At 39.1% G+C, this 18,232-nt stretch overlaps 2 protein-coding genes across 5 annotated transcripts in view; one reads left to right on the top strand and one right to left on the bottom strand.

Annotated features, from left to right (window-relative positions):
• Nucleotides 1-18,232, bottom strand: part of MKRN2 (makorin ring finger protein 2) — a 202,759-nt gene that overhangs the window by 131,217 nt on the left and 53,310 nt on the right. The window lies entirely within an intron of this gene.
• RAF1 (Raf-1 proto-oncogene, serine/threonine kinase) overlaps nucleotides 1-18,232 on the top strand; it is a 53,930-nt gene that overhangs the window by 7,591 nt on the left and 28,107 nt on the right. For all 4 annotated transcript variants that reach the window (XM_063121233.1, XM_063121231.1, XM_063121234.1 and 1 more), the window contains exon 2: nucleotides 12,047-12,214. The gene's annotated coding sequence lies outside the window, so the exon portion shown is untranslated. The remainder of the gene's footprint in view (nucleotides 1-12,046; nucleotides 12,215-18,232) is intronic.

Here is an 18,232-nt window from a genome sequence, read left to right as displayed (position 1 = left end):
GTTTTTTCTGAGGATTGTTTTTGCTTTTTTCCAAAAAAATTGAACAGTTTTGGATTATGAAATATTTTCTTTGAGAATTTAAGACCAAGTATTTATATATTGTTACCCAGCCTTTACTCCCCTCAAATGATTTCTACAAACTATTTAATAAGAACAATTTTATAGAAAGACTAGAGATGTAAAATGTCTGGAAATAATGAAGCCATAGGGGGAAAATGTTTTTTAATCCTCTCTGTAAGATTCCCAGCCTACTAATTTCTTTCATTCCTTATTACAATTATTGTTCTAAAGTATATTTTACTGATAAGACATTTATGCTCAGTTTCCCAACATGTGAGTAGAGTCATCATGGTGCATTTTTGACAGTTTGAGTTTTGTTCTACAGAGTCCTGTGTTTCTGATGCTGTAGCACTTGTTCAATGTTGTTCTAATCTATTCAGACAGTGATAACAAATTTACTTTTAAAGGTTTTAAAATATAATAATTTTATGAGCAAACTGAGTTATACAGTTAATAACTTAAGGAACAGAAAGGTTATATTTTATGTTCCTAGAGTAGCCCTCCCCAACCTGGCGCCCTCTTGATGTTTCGGATTACATTGTCCAGCATTCCTGATCATTGGCCATGCTGCTTGAGGCTGATGGGAGCTGGAGTCCAAAATATTTGGAGGGTGCCAGGTTGGGGACGGCTGTCTTAAAGCAGCAAATTGGCTTAGATCTGAAAAGAGGTATTGCTTATTTTTCATTAACCAAAAAAAATCATTTTTTTCTGAAAAAATGGGGGGGGATGTTTCCTCCCCCCCCCCCCCCATGGCTTCAACAGTTTCAGAAATTTTACATTTCTATTCTCTATATTTGCATGTTCTTCAGCATTTTCCTGTATTTCATTTTAATCTGGTGTGTGAATCATCCATTTCCTTGAATCCTAGACACCTGTTTTGCAGCCTCTTGTAGAAGCTCTAATGAGACCAAAACAACTCATAGCAGAATCCTTTCTGGCTTCAAAGGAAAATGATGATTTTGCATGCATGGTATCCCATATGTTCTCATAGGCTATTGCCATATGACTAGAACAGTCAGAAAGCGACAAGAGTATAAGCATATGCTGAACGTTTTTGCTCATTAAGCCCTGGTCTTAAATGAGGACGATGGGAACTTTGCCATTCAAACAGCTAAGTGAAAACTTTTCAAGTGTTGATGGCAGGCATACACTACAGCTTCCCCAGGCTTGCAACAGCTCCTTTCCTTGCGTCTTTTTTCCTTTACTTCTGAGGCTTTGTTGGTTTAATTAAGGATTATTTTGTTGCAGTAGTAAATGACTATCAGGCAATATGCCTCTTGTTAGTAATGAACAGAAATAGACTAGATGCAAAGGTGAGAAGGGCCAGGAACTTAACATTTGAAGCTTTACTGCCTCAGGTTGTAGCTTTGCCGATCCTCTTGACACTTCTCTTGCCCATCATGATAAACCAGGAGTCCTGGCTTGCTAAACCAGAATTTGTGTGCTGGTGTATGCCACCCATTTGCTTCATGTAAGAGGGTAAACAAACCAGAAACCAGAAATCTGCTTGATGTCTGAACCTGGAATTTTGGTTAAGTATAACCAAACAAGCCAGGATTTGCAAGCCAAAGCAAGCCCTGATTTAAAGCTGGCTTATGAGGGGAGATATGAAGTGGGAACGAATGGGCTGCATGCACATTGTGATTAACTTAACTAGGATTTCTTGCTTATTGTTACATGTGAATTCAGCCAGTGGCTTTGAATGTTAAGAAAACATTAACCACACCTACGTTCTGCAGCAAGCTCCACACTATGGTATGTTGCAATAAGGGATAGTATATTAGATGGAATTAGAGCTAGGCTCATCAACATGTTGTCTTTTGTTAATTAACAATTTGATTAGTTAACTAATATTTTTGTGTGCGTAGTGTGGCCTAGATAGATTTCTAGTCCTTCCTATATACCTTGTTTTCATGATTGAATAGGGATAAAGTTGAAGTTGGGAGTTCTCAGCAGAGCCAGTTTTTATTGGCTGGATGTGTTCCAGTGTGTTGAGGAACGGGAGTGTACACAACTCTTGGTTCTATGGAGTCGCTGCATTCTGGGCAAAAGTGATGCTGTTCCCACATTTATTATGCAGAACTTGAACATCTACTGCCTCTCTTATTTAGCTGGCTTAGTCTGTTTTGTTTGACCTTTTTCAGGTACATACTGAATAGAAAGAATTACATAGATGACTAGATAGGGCAGTATTTGATTTTCTGCTTTTAATTATGTGCTATGTGATATTCTGGATGAAATGTGTGTTTATGGTGAGCACATCAGATATAAAAATTGTGTTTAAACTACTCTTGCTGAAAGAGAGATTGATCTGTGAATGGTATATGGAGATATGACAGTCTGATGTTAAATTTCTGCTATTAATCTGTGTTCAACATCATGCAAGGAAATTCCCAGAAGTCTTTATTACATAATTATTGTAGACGTGATATAAATCTTGCAGCATTGTCTGTGAACAACTTGTACTCAGGAATTATAACAAGCTGAGCAAAGGCTTTCTGGCTATGTTGGTTGTTTTAAAATAGTTACTTTTGTAAACTGACTTTAGGATTTCAGGAACACCAATTGAAGTTAATAGTGTCAAATATTTAGCTTATGGAAAGAGAAATACTTACCAAATACCCCAACATTTTATTATTCAAAGGTAGACATAGTTCAACTGGATCTTTCTGAACATGGCCTTGTGTTGTATTTGAGTTTTTTGTTATTGATATGTTACAGCTATTACCCTCCTTTTTCTCTATAGCAGAACAGATAGATTTGTTTAGTTTTTAGCTAGTCTCCTATCCAAGCAGTACTTAGTCAAATCTGCATACTTACAAGTGTAGAATTACCTTACCTGCCTTCAGATTATTCAAGTCAGTACATTCTATGGTCTCATTTTAGTTACTGAAATTAGATCTCCTACATTGTTCTGGAAAACTGCCCAGAGAGCTTTACGTCTTGGGTGGTATAAACATGTGGTGGTGGTGATGATGATGATGCATTCAGGTTTTGAATGGATCTAGCCCATGTTATTTAGTTGTTTATATTTTTTATAGAATCTGTTTATGGTAGATGCACTTAAATTACATTTGAGATCTACCATAATAAACATTTTAGAGTTATGTAAGAAAACACATTTGATACTAAAATTGACATAAATCTTAGTCATTGATTGTTTTGTAAAGCATTTGCTATGATAGAAAGTTGAGTAAGGTGAAATATGTTCTGTTGATTTCTAGTTTGAGGAATAGATCCCTAAACAAGTACAGTGCATGGCTGTAGAAATTATGGTGTCTATTACCTACTGTTAGCAAGCTAACCTATAGTTGTAAAGTTTCATACTTGATGAAACTATTATTGGTGGCAGTGGAATAAACAGTGGTGTTGACAAGATCCCCGCATCTGGCGAGCACTCGCTTTGCTCCTTCTGTGTCCTTTCTTGTGCTCACTTGTCCACTCACTCTCACTCTCCTTTACTAGGCAATGTCACCTTTTCTTTCTCTCTTATTTCTTTCAACTTTTAGAAGTGTCCAGGCATGCTGCAGAGCAAAACTGCAGTCACACCCAACTTCTTGATTTCGCTGGAATGCCTCTGGGCTGACATGGGGCTGCTTAGATGCTCTCTGGAGAAATGAAGATGCAGGGCACAACTGCAACTTCAGCAGCACACACATCCTCTTCTAAAAGTTGGAAGAGAGAGAGAAGGTGCTACTGGGGGAGGGAGAGTGGGTGGGGGCCGGGGCCCCAAGCACTATGGCAGGAGGAGAGAGTGGGCATGGGGGCATTTTTTTTTAAAAAAAACCCTGACATATGGTGCTGACCTTGTACCCAGTGATTCAACTCTATTGGTGCCTCTGGGAATAATGCCTGCATTACTGCTAATAATGGCTCTGTACATCATATAAACCTCATGTTTGTAACAGAGCTAGAATATTACTAGTATTATACCATGAGATAGATAGATAGATAGATAGATAGATATAAATTATATGGTTAGAGCACTTGCTGTTTTTCTTATTCTATGGAACTGAAAATATCCTGGCTCTTTCATTTTGGTTTGGAAAAATAAATATGTCTGAATACTAAAAACATTTCAGCTGTTCCATTGGTAAGCAATCCAAACATGTATACATTACAAAATGGCCTGGTTCCCACAGGGGCTGTCGCATCATACCAAGCACCCATGGGTGTTACGTTTGCATGGTGCCTATGGGTGCCCAGCTTGCTGTGGCTTGTGGCAACCCCTGCTGTCTGGGTTGCATAACACGACAAGCCATGGCAAGCCGGGTGCCTGCGGTCCCATGCAAAAATAGCACCTGGCATGATAAATTAAGCTACCATGGCCTATCCTGTTCTGTGAACCAGGTCAACAGAGGCTGTGATACTAAGCACACTTACTCCCTAGTAAATACCATTGAATTCACTGGAACCTGAGTATGCATATTTATGATCTAACTGCATGGATAACAAATTTTAAGACTTTTTATTGCAGCAATAAAAAATGTTATCAAAATATTTAAATGACTATCTAATTTGTATAGTAATACATTTGATGTTAGTTTCTTCAGTATGCTAATTTCTTCTGAGACCAAAATCATAGTCTACAGAAAAAGCAAGCACATTTAAAATACTGGGCTTCTATTCTGAGTAGGGATATGCTTACAAACAACACTTGAGTATGTCCAAATTTCACCTCAAAGCTCATTTCTTCTTGTGTCCATATTGGGTTGCTACCATTAGTTTTTTTTCCCTTTTGCATGGAAGTGTGTGCATATTGTGCATATTTTTCCAAATATACGTCTCAATTGTGCGTATCTTTGAAATGTATATATTCTTCTCCCATTGATTGAAGCATGTTTGTACGCATTTTTCATGCACATTTTTCAGATGTATGCACATTGTTGAAAGCATTTTTTAAATTTGTGAATCACATTGTAAGCTCGGAAATCTACAGACTTCAACCAAAGATTGTGTTTGAGTACATGTTCAGTCCAGAATGTGTGAACTCGATAAATCCTGATAAACAAAAACAAATTTCTCATGCATCCCTAATTCTGAGTAGTTGGTATGAATCTAAAATAAGGATTTAAATGTTTTTCTCCTGCCTTTCGGATTTCGTCTGGACCAGCTAATTTGTGTATCTTTTAAAAATGGATTGAAAGCTTACAAATAGTGTTATAGTTGACTAACACATCTGTTGCCATTATTTTGGAAGTAAGGATGTTTTTCTGTGGCCAAGAGCCTAAGTGTAAGTGGCTGAATGTTAACACTGATCTTCATCCACTAGGCTGTGAATATATTCACTATTGGTATTCTGGCCAGAACCCCATAGAAGGAATCTTCAAAATTACAAGGCTGCTGCTTGCCACTGAGTCATGCAGCATTATGTATACAATTCTTCTACTTCTAGTTGATCAGAGAGAATGTGGCTTAGATCCTGAGGTGCCTTTCTACAAACCAAAGGGTCTCTGATCCACTGGAGGCTCTTGCTGGTAGAGGCGGGGCAGAGGGCTGGTAATCAACGTCTTTTAATTGAAGCAAAAGTGCATTGCAGTGGATAGAATGCTTGTACTAGTGATAGCAAAAGTATAAGGGAAGTATAAAAGTAGAAGCATTGGCTAGGCTATATAGTGAAATGACAGAAGACAATATCCTGAGTAATAGTTCGAGAAGAGATATTCCTTATTTTCCTTGTTTATTTCAAAACACTTGTATCTGACTTTTCTTAAAGGAGCTCAGGACAGCATACATAGAGATCTCAGTTTTCCCCATGACAACATGGTGAGGTATATTAAGCTGAGAGAGAATGTGAGTGAGTGTGTAAGAGCGTTTGGCCCAAAATCACTCAATGAGCTTCATGGCTAAAAAGTCCAATATTATCCACTACACTGACCTTGAATCTTCTAAAGTGTGTCTTATTGATATTATTTTATTTATTTAAAACATTTGTATCCCACCCTTTATCATTAGGATCTCAGGGCGGCGTACAGATAAAAGCATACTGTATAAAACAATAAATATACACAGCTAAAAACAAATTAAACCATGAACCAAGTTAAAACAATATATAATTTAAAAGCAGTAAAAACAATTAAAACAGTTAAAACAATGTGCCATCTTAGTGAATTTAACCATCAAAGACTTTGTTATCTTAAGAGTTCGAAGTTGAATTGAGCTGCCTAGAATCCAGAAATTGAATTTGTAGGGTTTTGTCTGTTTGTTTTTGTATTCTTAAAAACAAACAACCTTGCATGAATGGATGACTTATTGTGATTTTAATGAAGCTTCAAGTCATATGCATACAGCAAAATGAATTCATTTCATTAGGTGCTGATTAGTCATGGAATACAGTGTTGTTGTGGAGAATGTGTCCATAGCAAAAAGCTTGGCAATTCTGTATTATAATGTACTGAAAAGCTTAGCCAAGTTGTATATTTTATGCAGATTATACATGGTATATTATTTTAATGTACCCAGTGTGAACCTAGTTATGATGCACATAATACATTTGGTATTCTTAGGGCTGGAGCACATAACTATATTTGCTATGCTGGCAATGCTGCTGAAAACAGGAGTATTGAAGTTCATAACATGATCACGGAGCTTCATGCAGTAAGTACCTCTACATATTCTGACCAGTGTAGTGGTTTTGGCAGCATCTCTGTGGCAAAACGTAATATGTACTCCAGCCCTTATCTGGAATAGTTATTTTTCCTTAGTTGTGAAATATTTGAATACTTGAAAATAGTGAGATTTGAAATAGTGATGCTTTTTGTGTGTGTTAGATTTTAAAAACAAAAATTTAGTACAGCTGTTGACTTACTAGGATTTGGACATATATATCTGAAAATACTGTAGGTGAGGGGTGGCCAGAAAGTACATGTCCAAGTGTTTTGGGGTTCAACTCCTAGCATTCCTGTCTATTGACCATTCTGACAGGGGCTTCTTGTAGTTGAACTCCCAAACATCTGGAGAACTACCTTCTGCCCAGTCCTCTTTTAGGTCATATGTGATCTTTGGTCTAAGTTTTCCATCCTGTGTTTAAAAGTGTATGTGTGTGTGCGCGCGTGCGTGCATGCATGCATGCATGTGCTCTGTGACAGTAAACTTTCCGAATTCTGAAATCATATCCAATGAGTTCATTGTAATGAACGCCCGTTACACGTTAAGTCTATTAGTTTTAGCATTTTTTTTCTGGCTAGTCATCTTGAACTCCCAAGGAAATGTGGGATTAACCCTCGCCCAGCTCCCCCTCCCCATGAACCCCAGCTACCCCGCCCCACGAACATTCAATTTTTCCTAGTGGTTATTATGTACTCTTTTATTTTGAAAACTAAAGAGTCGTCCTTGTATTTTATTTCCATTGTTTTTAATCTTTCAGAAAGTTTTTTTTTTTTTTTTTAAAAACACCTTATTTTAAAATTAACCCCACCTCCCAAAAAGGTAACAGACTAACATTGCTGTAAAAATTCTGATCTGCTTTTAGGAAAACATGTTTGTCCCATTTATAGACCTCACTGTAGCACTGCTAGTCACTGTTGCTAGTAGTTAGACATACAAGATTTCCTTGCAAACCTTTTAAATTAGAGTGTGGGTGTTCATTTATTTAGCAGCGAACAGCTAAATAAATGAAGATGTGCAAGCATGAGGCCCTTTTACTGGAAACAGCTTTTCTTTTTCTAAAGATGAACAGGAGCAGAAGAACAACAAGGAGAAGGGATGCTTAATCCTGTCCTTGCTCCACTTCTCTTCCCTTGTCCTAACCAGTAGTTTCCCCACTGACGGGTTTCCAGTGTGTTGCTGTGAGGGCTTTTCTTTTTCTACAAGGGCCATTGGTCTACAGTAGTGTGCATTTTGTGCCTCAGGTGTGTAGCTTGGGCTTTTCTCCTTGGCTGTGTTTGTGTTTTATGTAGCTTTTAAAATCCTGGATTCAGCACAGTAACCCCTATTTCTACGATCAAGACCATGGGGTACTCTTCAGACATTTCTCTATTCATTACTTTTAATTGGTGTATTCCGGAGCTGGGTAAGTGTTAAAGGGTTTTAAATTAGTGCATGAGAAAGACAGAACTGAAAAAATATTTTAGATTCAATGGTGTCATTTATCACATTTCAATGCATCTGTGGGGGATGGGTAGCCTGGAATCTTTCCTGCTTAGTCAAAGGTGTTTTTCCTTAATTCATGCATTGCTTTAAGAAATTGCCAGCTTTTCTTGGAGCATCTTTACTTTTAAAGCATTTACTATTTACTCAAGGTATGAATTATAAATGGCAAAAGTCAAATATAGAGTTCAGATAAGGTTAAATTGGTAAAGTTTGAACTTCTCCCCATAAATATTATAAAATTTAACACATTTGTTTTGCATGTTGGGGGCAGGCAAACGTAGATAACAACAACAACAACAACGTTTTATTTATTTCTTACCCGCTTCTCCCTTTGGATTGAGTGGGGGAACAACATTAAGTTGTTAATACTTTTATTCGCACGATCACGGAGGGCAAAATAAGGCATGGTGGCTTATTTGCCTTGCTGTACATGACAGGGGGATTTGTATCATTATCCTCACCATTGTGGCTTGCCGTGTTGTGCGAACATGATGAAGGTGGCTTGTTGCCATAGTTAACAAGCTATCTAGAACCCATGGGCTGAGTTTTGGAGTGGGTTGCTAACTACGGCAATAAGCCACCCTTGCTGGGTTTGCATGACGTGGTAAGCTGTGTCAGCAAGGATAATTTGAAAATTCCCTTTGCATGCAACAAGCAGGCGCGATGGAGAAAATAAGCCACCATGACTTATTTCCCCCTCCATGAACATGTGAATAGGTCCATTGAATAATTTTCCTTCAATACTTTTTTAAAACTGATGCATGCATACCCTCTTAGCTACTCTTATGGAGCAATCCTTAGACTTGGAGCCAAAGCTTCATCCCAGTCCTGCCTTAGTTTGCTTGGATACCAATGAAACTTAGAAGTTAATATATCTTATCTGCTGCATATTATCATGCAAGAATGATAGCCAGAGAAAAATGTGATCTTCAGGAAATTGTTGCTATAAAACCACGGTAAACGTGAAAAACAGTAAAAGAGAATTCATGTTTTACATAATCTGGGAAATTCAGACGAATCAGCCAAAGTCAATATTGGTCAAAATTCTAGAACAGATTTGGCTGATCATTTAGCCTCTAGAAAATAATGCATTGATTACTAGGAGACAGCATGGGTGTATTAAGAATAAATCATGCCAGACTAACCTTATCACCTTTTTTTCAAAAAAATAAAAGTTACTAGTATGATAGATCATGGGAACACCATGAACATATTTTTTTTTATTCCAGCAAAGTTATTAGACAAGGTTTCCTATTACATCCTTGTTGACAAGATGGTAAAATATGGGCTGGACAGTAGCACAGTTCTGTGGACCCATAGCTAATTGAGCAGTCGTACCCAACAAGTGCACGTTTGGCTGTGTTAAAACTGGAGGGAGGTTTCAAATGCAGTGTCTCAAGGTTTTATCCTAGGCTGTGTGCTCTACAACATTTTTATAAGTTACTTGGATGAGGGTACAGAGGAGATGCTTATCAAATTTGCAGATGACACAAAGCTTGGAGAGAAGACAGAATCAAGATTCAAAATAATCTTGATAGGCTGCAACACACTGGCCTGAAACCAATAAGATGAAATTAAGTAAGAGGAAATGTAATCCTAGGAGTTGTAGGCCTTTTTCTGTCTAAACAACATAGGATTGCACCCTTATTTAATCAAACACTGATCAATCCAACACTATGATGTGGCTGCTAAAAAAAAGCTGTATTAACAAAAGTATACTGTCCATATCTTTCTGCATTATGGAATATTGTGTCTGTTTCTCTGTGCCCCATAAGTACATCAACAAACTGAAATTTTTCAGAGGAGGTCGACTAGGATGGTGAAAGGTCTAGAAAGTACTCTAGAGAAAACTAGAGAAGTCCTATGAGAAACAATTAAAATTGCTTGGCATATTTAGCCTGGAGAAGAGAAGTTTAAAGGGTGATACGTTAGTGGTCTTCAGATGTCTGAAGGGCTGTCCTGCAAAAGATGGAGCAGATTTATTATCTTTTGCTTCAGATTACAGGACTAGAATCACTAGGTGGAAATTGCAAGGAAACTGATCTCAGCTAAACATTGGGGGAAACTTTCTAAAAACCCTATTGCTTGACAGTGGAACAGACTGCCTGAGGAAAAGGTGGGCTCTCTTTTGCGGGAGGTGTTTAAGCAGAGACTAGATGACCATCTGTTAGGGGTGCTGTAGTTGCATCCTACATTGAGGAGGGGGTTGGACTAGATGACTTCCATGGTACCTTTCAAATTTGATTCCATGATACTTGTAGTCCCATAGATTTCAAGCATTTATCGTAACCTCCCTTTCTGAAGTGAGAAGACTGGTTTTGCCTCTTTTCCTGGCCAGATAACCCATTTCTGTCTTTTATTTCATTGGCCTGTTTTACATGTAACAACAACCCATTGGTTTAAAAACTTGTGGTTTGTTGTGCATGCCTAAGGCTGAGTAAGCCTGCCTCTTTCACTTTTACTGCACAACCCATGATTGGCTCCTTTGTAGGTTGTGAAGTGTGACGTGCAAACTCGGACCGCTGAGTTGTTTAGGGATTAAGCAACTCAGCGATTAATCCATTGGGTTGTTTAGCCCCTAAACTTGGCAGGCTGGGTTTGAAAGTCACCCTCCATGACCTATATATGAGGTGATTGTGGATTGTTGGATAAAAGGGAAAGAGGCGGCCATGCTACAGGCAGAGCAATTGTTTTTACACTGATGGGTTGTCATTACATGCAAACAGAGCCAATGACTCTTCAAGGGAAAATGACTCAAGTGGCATTTTTTCCTTGGTTCACCATTGGATATTTAGTTTGTTTTTATACAAGTTGTGGAGGAATAAAGTAATTGGAAATGATTTTTTTCTCTTACCACTACCATGATAGTAGACCTTTCTTTTGTTCTGACATGTAAAGAATCCATTGGTGATAATCAAGCTGCTTTATTGAAAACAGAATGTGGTGGACTGTTTGCTTGAATGTGCTGCCTAGTTCACAGGCTACTTTGTGTAGCATTTCTGCTCCTAGAACAAGAAAAGCTGAGCCTCCTAAAATGGCAAAAATAAATTATACTTTTCAGATCACTTTTGTAAACTGAAGATTTGTGAAGCATGCCAAAAGTTACTGGTTTCATACATTTTATTGTTGGGAAGGTAGAGAATATCTTGTTTTTCTTGGGTGAAAATGGGCTTTTCAAAATTTGCATGACTATTTATGTGGACTGTCAAATGGCTCCACTGTGCTTGCTTAAGTTGTTTGTATTTACAAGACTCAGATTGAACCTAACTATTTTCTGAAATGCAAATTCTCTCAAGTGCACACTGGCAGAAGCCTGCTTGAGATGAACACCTACAACAGTGACAGGAACAGGCCCTGGAATCTTAATACATTGGAGCCTTCCTGTACAACTAATTTTGTAGGTTAGCTACTCAGAGAATGGGATGGAGATGATGGAGGACTTAAGTTTCATATCTCAAAGTGACCTGTTTTCAGGTGTGCTCCTTGCCCAATAGCTACTGCTGCTTCCTCCTTGGCATGCCTCTATCCTTCTCTTCCTCCCCCTTACTGTTTCTGTTTAGGGTGGGGATGGAATTATAGACATGAAGCCTTTGCCTAGTAATAGCTCTGTGTGTTTATTCTATGCTAGCTTCCCCCTCTCTCTGGCAGAATACGGAGGGAGTGAGGGAGGGAAGCATATGTACACAAATAAAGTGAGCACCCTTCTCTTTCTATTTTTATGCTGGCTAAATTGGGTTTCTGGCAAATGGAGGAGAAAGGGAACCTTTCTGAGCAAACTACAGTCCTCGGTAGGCTAATTTCGTCCCGCAGGATGATGGCTTCCTATCATTATGTTAGAAGCCCTTGTCTTGGACAATCATGACAGAATAATAACTGTTCACTTTGTTATTCTCAGGTGTTGACGAAACCTCATTTCTTCAAGGATTTTAAGCTAATATCATGGATGAAGTGCTGTCAAATTGATGAAACAGTTTTGGACTTGGAGTGGGGAGACTAAATCCCTGTTCAGTTTTTCGTCTTGAGAGATCAGAACAGCTTTATAACTTCACAACAGTCCTGTGAGGTAAGTCTTCCCTTTTGAAGTGTCACATAATGAGTCGGATCTGAAGGGTGGAATTTTGGTCATTGAACTCGTCAGCTGACAGAAGGGATAGGTGATTTTCACCAGTTCTCCTTATATCCCCCAAATCTGTGTTTTAGAGTTAGGGATAGGGATGGGTGAGAAATTCATTTAAGAACATAAGAACATAAGTGCTATGCTGGATCAGACCAAGGGTCCATCTAGTCCAGCACTCTGTTCACTCAATGGCCAACCAGCCATCGGCCAGGGACCAACAAGCAGGACATGGTGCAACAGCACCCTCCCACCCATGTTCCCCAGCAACTGGTGCACACAGGCTTACTGCCTCGAATACTGGAGATAGCACACAACTATCAGGGCTAGTAGCCATTGTGGGTTTTTTAGTTTTTTTTTTTTACAGATCTACCCAACTTGCATTTCCTGAGTTTTCAGTGAAGGTTTGTGTTCTGAAATCTGTGTTTTTCAAACTTTCTAATATAGGTAGTCTTATGAGAAATGCACATGTTAGGGAAGGTGCACATAAAATGCAAGTATTTAAGAAAAGTGCACACGACTGCATTTCAGTAATGTAAAGTATTTTAAAAATGTGTACAAATGTGTGTTCACAGGGAGAAATGCACACAAAGATTTCTGTATGATTTTTTAAAAAATAAATCACAAGCTTGTGTGGAAACAAGTCAGAAGAGTTGACCTTAAAATAGGCAATGTTGGCTAGACCAAAATTGACAGATCTTGTCCAGCCCTAATTAGGGGGACCCTCGAACAGTGTTGGAGGTGGCATGGGGTAGTTGTGGGGGAGAAAGGTGGGTTTGCAAAATCGCTTTCCCTCCTGTCAGCTGGAGCCTCTGCTAAATAACACAACCTTCCACAAACTGAAAGGCCAGTGGCTTTTATAGTGAGAAGTATTGGAAGTCCAACACTAGCCACTAAAACTAAGAAGCTCAATGGATGGCCTCCCCCCCCCCCCCGGTAAGGTTGTGGGGATAAAATGTTATAACCCCTTGTATGACCAGAACACCTTCTAGATCTAGGAAGATCGTAATAATGTACCCTATTTCTTTGATTCTAAGACACACTTTTTCCCCATATAAACATCTCTAAAAATGGGGTGCGTCTTAGAATCACGGGTGTGTCTTAGATTTTTTTTCTGTTGGTGGTACTGAAATTAGTGTGCATCTTACAATCGATGACGTCTTACAATCGAAGAAATACGGGGTAAGTGCAACAGTGTGATATAGTAAGCGAGGACTGGGGAAATGTGGTTCAAATCTCCACTAAGCCATGAAACTCATTTGGTGACCTTGAGACGATTATTCTCTCAACCTACCTCATAGGCTTGTTGTGATGATAACATTAGGGGAGAACCACCCAGAGCTCATCAGAAAAGTCAACAAGATAGATAAGGAATATATAGACAAGTAGAAGTTACATGTTTTTTTGATTATGTTCAAACACTCTAGTAATATGGACATCAACCTTTGAGTATCATTAATGTTCTACCTTGCTAGCTACTCCTGATAAGAAAGTCGTCAGAACTGGCAGTTTGTTGTTTGTCACCTTGATTGACCTGTAGAAATGTTGACACTGGCAAGGGTTACAAGTGTACTGACTAGGTTTTCTTATGCAGTAGAGACACTTCACAGATTAGTACAGGATCTAGTACAGGACTTCTGCAAATACTTCTGAGAGTCATGTTGCAAGGGTCAAATACTCAAAATTGCTATTAACAATTACATGACTCTTTAATGGGAAATTTTAGATAACTTCTTTAGTATGGAATATTTTGTTAGCCAGTAAGTACCTGCTTAGTGGCTTTAAAATTATAATCTTGCTGTTTGAGATAAACGACTGTCTCAATAGGCCATATTCTGATGCAAGCTTTTCAGCTATCATGTTTTCTTGCTGTATGAAATTGCTGAGCTCAAGCATGAGATCAGAATTAGCCCCTACTAGTCCTGATGTTTATATGCTACCTCCATTATCAGAGGCAATATGCCTATGTACCCCAGTTGCTGAGGAACATGGAGTGGAGGATGCTGTTACACTCACGTTCTGCTTGTGTGTTTCCCATGGGCATCTGGTTGGCCACTGTGAACAGAACAGTGGACTAGATGAACCCTTGGTCTGATCCAGCGGGGCTCTTCTTGTGTTCTTATTATGCCTTCCCCCTCACCTCCCATTGGAGATCTTGGAGTCTTATGTTGGTGATGTCATGATTGTTTGAAACTCTTGCCACCTGTGAACTGAGAATCCTTTCTTTTAAGGTGCTTCTTTTTAATAGATGTCATGTCTGGATGGTGAGCCAATGAATTGTCTGCACTCTGGTCTGATTTATTTATTGCATTTTTATACCGCCCAATAGCAGAAGCTCCCTGGGCGGTTCACAGAGCATCAAGGTGAACCCAGAGGGTCAAGGTCATACTCTGACCAAACCTAACCTTTTTACCAAAACTGGTCTCTTTGTTCACCTAAACTAGGACGTTGTCTTACTGTCTTCTTTCCAAATCCATCTTCACCTTTAGAAGTATCCTTTCATACTATGGAAATAAGGAGGGCCTTGGCCTTTTTCCTTCACAAGACATCTCCATTTTGTAAGACTCCCAAACCTTTTCCGTGTTATGGAGGTAACAAGAAGGGTTCTTTGGTATCACTTGGGCTTCTGACACTGCAAAAGTTTCATTTAGGTCTATAGTGTTTGCCAATATGAAGCACAGTACAAGCCCGTTCTACTTGGGCTGTTTCATCTTTGCTTATTCCAGGAATGTTCTGCATCAAGACCTATGCAGAGCGGCTACCTGGTCTTAGCTTCTACATTTGTGTTCAGACTCTACAAGATGCTTCTTTTGGATGGGCGGACTTGTCATCCCTCTTGACTTGATCACCTGTTTCATCTTCCATGGTAGGCAAGCTGGTTGGTTACCGTAGGTGTGATACACAGAGACCACAAAAAAGGAGGATAGGTTACTTACCTATAACTAGTCGTTTGAGTGATCATCTCTGCAGTCACACAGCCCACACTGCTACATGTGTCTTTTTGGTTGCGCCATTACTTTTATTTTGAGGCTGCTGTGGTGCCCTTGGAGAAACTGAGGAGAAAGGCACGAGTGCTGCCCTTGGCTCATCCACAGTAGGAAGGGGGCAGCTTCCTGTCGAAATGTCTCAGCTCTAGAAGTTTCTGACAAAAGCTTTGTGCAGGCGCAGAACCCATATGTATGACTGCACAGACGACCACTCAAAGAGTTACAGTTATAGGTAAGCAACCTGTCTTTTCTTGAATCACACTTCAAGGCAGGGCGAGACAGACTTCAGACGTGTGGGATCTACTCTGTTTTTTACTAGATCCACTAACTGGAGCCCTATTCAAAAATGGTGGTGTAGGGGCAGAACGTTTTACCTACTGAACTCTTATGAGCCATATTTTAGGATGGTCTGCATAGACAAATTAAAATCTATATCTGTATTACTACAGATCAGGGATTCTGACAGTATAAATTAGACCTAAAAATTGCTCTTGTTTAATGATTGTGTGTTGGAGGCACTTACTGCTCTACTGCAAACCATCCAGAGATCTACCAGTTTACATTATCCCCACCCCCGGTTTAAGAGCTCCCTACAAACAAGGATAAAAAGCCATAAACAATGTTTTCCTAGTTCAGACATCATAGGAGTTTGGTGGCCTTATGGAGGTTACTAGTGTCTCAAATGTGTATGAAGCACCTCGAACACTTGAAATGTGCAATATGCTAAATATTAATTTTGCCAGCAACCCTGAGATGTACTTCTGGCCATTTATGCAGGATACCTCTTTTCCTTTGGCTGTTTCTTAAATACACGATAGTGGTCCTTTATTCCTTTATTATAATTCTAGGCATTGGCATGAATTTTCTGGAACATTTTCAGTTGGATCCCCCATCCCAGTACAGTTTCCAGTGCAAATCACTTGGGCTCTGATATAGCATGTTGGCAAATTTAATAAACAAAATTTCCTTGCAATTCTGTGTTAGGTTTGCTTGAAATTAAGTCCCACTTTTTCAGGTGGGCTTACTCTCAGGTAAGTGTGTATAGGACTGCAGCCTAAAAAAATATGTTACATTAATTTCACAAGCTGTATAAGTGCAACCTCCAGTATCAGAGGCAGTAAGCATGTGTGCACCAGTTGCTGGAGAACATGGTGAGAGGGTGCTGTTGCATCGTGTCCTGCTTTGCTGTTCCCTGGCTGATGGCTGGTTGGCCACTGTGCGAACGGAGTGCTAGACTAGATGGACCCTTGGTCTGATCATCCCCACCCACCCCCAATAGCCACACACATTGGAATATTTGATTAGGTGAAAACATTCAATAAACTACTTTTAAAAAATAAAAATAAAAAATTCAAATCAATTCAAACCATTACTTAAAATATTTGCAATCTCAATAAAAAATAATGTAAAATATGACATCAAAGTAGCATACACTTTCTTAACTTGTTTAAATTTTACGAAAAATACACGTGAAGGCATTGAAAACTTAATTTACTCAGTTCAGCATAGCCAAAGAACTATACATTCATTTTTAGCATATATACATGCTTCCTAAGGATGTTACCAGAAAAATGTTAATTACCATTTCAAAACTGCCGGACTTGAATAATATTGTATCAACTTAATATTATGGAACAGTGCAGTTTTTGAAATATTTTTTCAGCAGAAAAATACAAATGGGGAAAATTTTCTGGGTCAGAAAATTTTCAACCTTTACTGATTCTATGCCATCTTTCTAGTGCTGTCACCACAGTCCTGGGCCTGCTCCTGCTTCTGCAATACTGAGGCACAGGCTGCAGAGGAGGAAAAAAGGCTGGTGTTTCTAGTTTTTCTCATTTGATTTGTCAGAGGCTGCTGCAGCATTCTTCCTCTTCCCCTCCTAGTGGAAAATGGGTGAGCAATACAAAAAGGGAGAGATGTATGTATATGTGTGTGTATACACACACACACACACACACACACACACACACACACACACACACACACGAGTCATAGATGCAGCCTGGGAATGCTATTTTGCATGTGTCTTGTGGGTAGTGTTCTCAGGCTATGACTATACTCCTGACTATATAACCCACTGATGGTGCAAATTGCACAGGGAGTATAAATTGATGGGTTCGCATGATATCCACAACTCACGGTGGCTTATTTTAGCCAGGATAGGTTGCAGCGTGTAGCATCATGTGCCAATGGCCATGGCCCACTGTCTCACATGGGTAGCATTAGGATGCTAGAAACCACTGAATAGAGGTTTGTTTATTTATTATTAGCGTGCATATACCACCTTGGGCAGATAATTGTTTTTAATTTTTAACCTATAGATTGTGGTAATCAGATTAAATGAGGACTTATTAGAACCTTACCAGTAGTGGGAAATCTAAATACTAGGCCTGCTAGTGTTAATATATTTAATGTACTGATTTGTCAACTATAACTTAAACTAATCAAATGCTAAATTTGATTGGTGGGATTGAGAACTGATGGCACGTTTTCTGTCAGTTCTAGTTCTAGCCTTTTATTTTACAACGTGTTTGGTAGCCATAGGTAAGTGCATAGAATTCCAGACAAGAGAGTGAAGAGGCTAGCGAAGGAGGATTGGATCTGCCCATACCTCCTCTGCAAGTCCAGTTGATTTCTGTGTGGGCTCCCAAGGAAGAGAAGCCCATCCCTCAACTTTGCCCCTCATCTTTCAGTCTGTTTGTTAGAAGGTATTTTTTTAAAAAATAATCTAACAAGCTAGTGTTTCTCATGCTGGCTGTGGAAAGGGTCGGGCTGGGGGTAGTCTTCTGCTGCAGCCAGCATAGAAACACAGAGCATGGATCTCTTACCAGGTTAGTACAAAAATTCTCAGACTATTCACTTTTGTGGGCTTACTTATAAGTGGTCTTCTGTAATTAGTGATAGTTTCTGTTAAATTGTAAGTAGTATCACACTTCAATGTCTCAAAAGGCCACCTACATTGAGATTGTCAGTTTGCAGA

Source organism: Elgaria multicarinata, chromosome 3, assembly GCF_023053635.1.
Source record: "Elgaria multicarinata webbii isolate HBS135686 ecotype San Diego chromosome 3, rElgMul1.1.pri, whole genome shotgun sequence".
NCBI lineage: Eukaryota > Metazoa > Chordata > Lepidosauria > Squamata > Anguidae > Elgaria > Elgaria multicarinata.
Note: the sequence above shows the minus strand (reverse complement) of the source record. Positions and strands in the feature narration are given on the sequence as shown.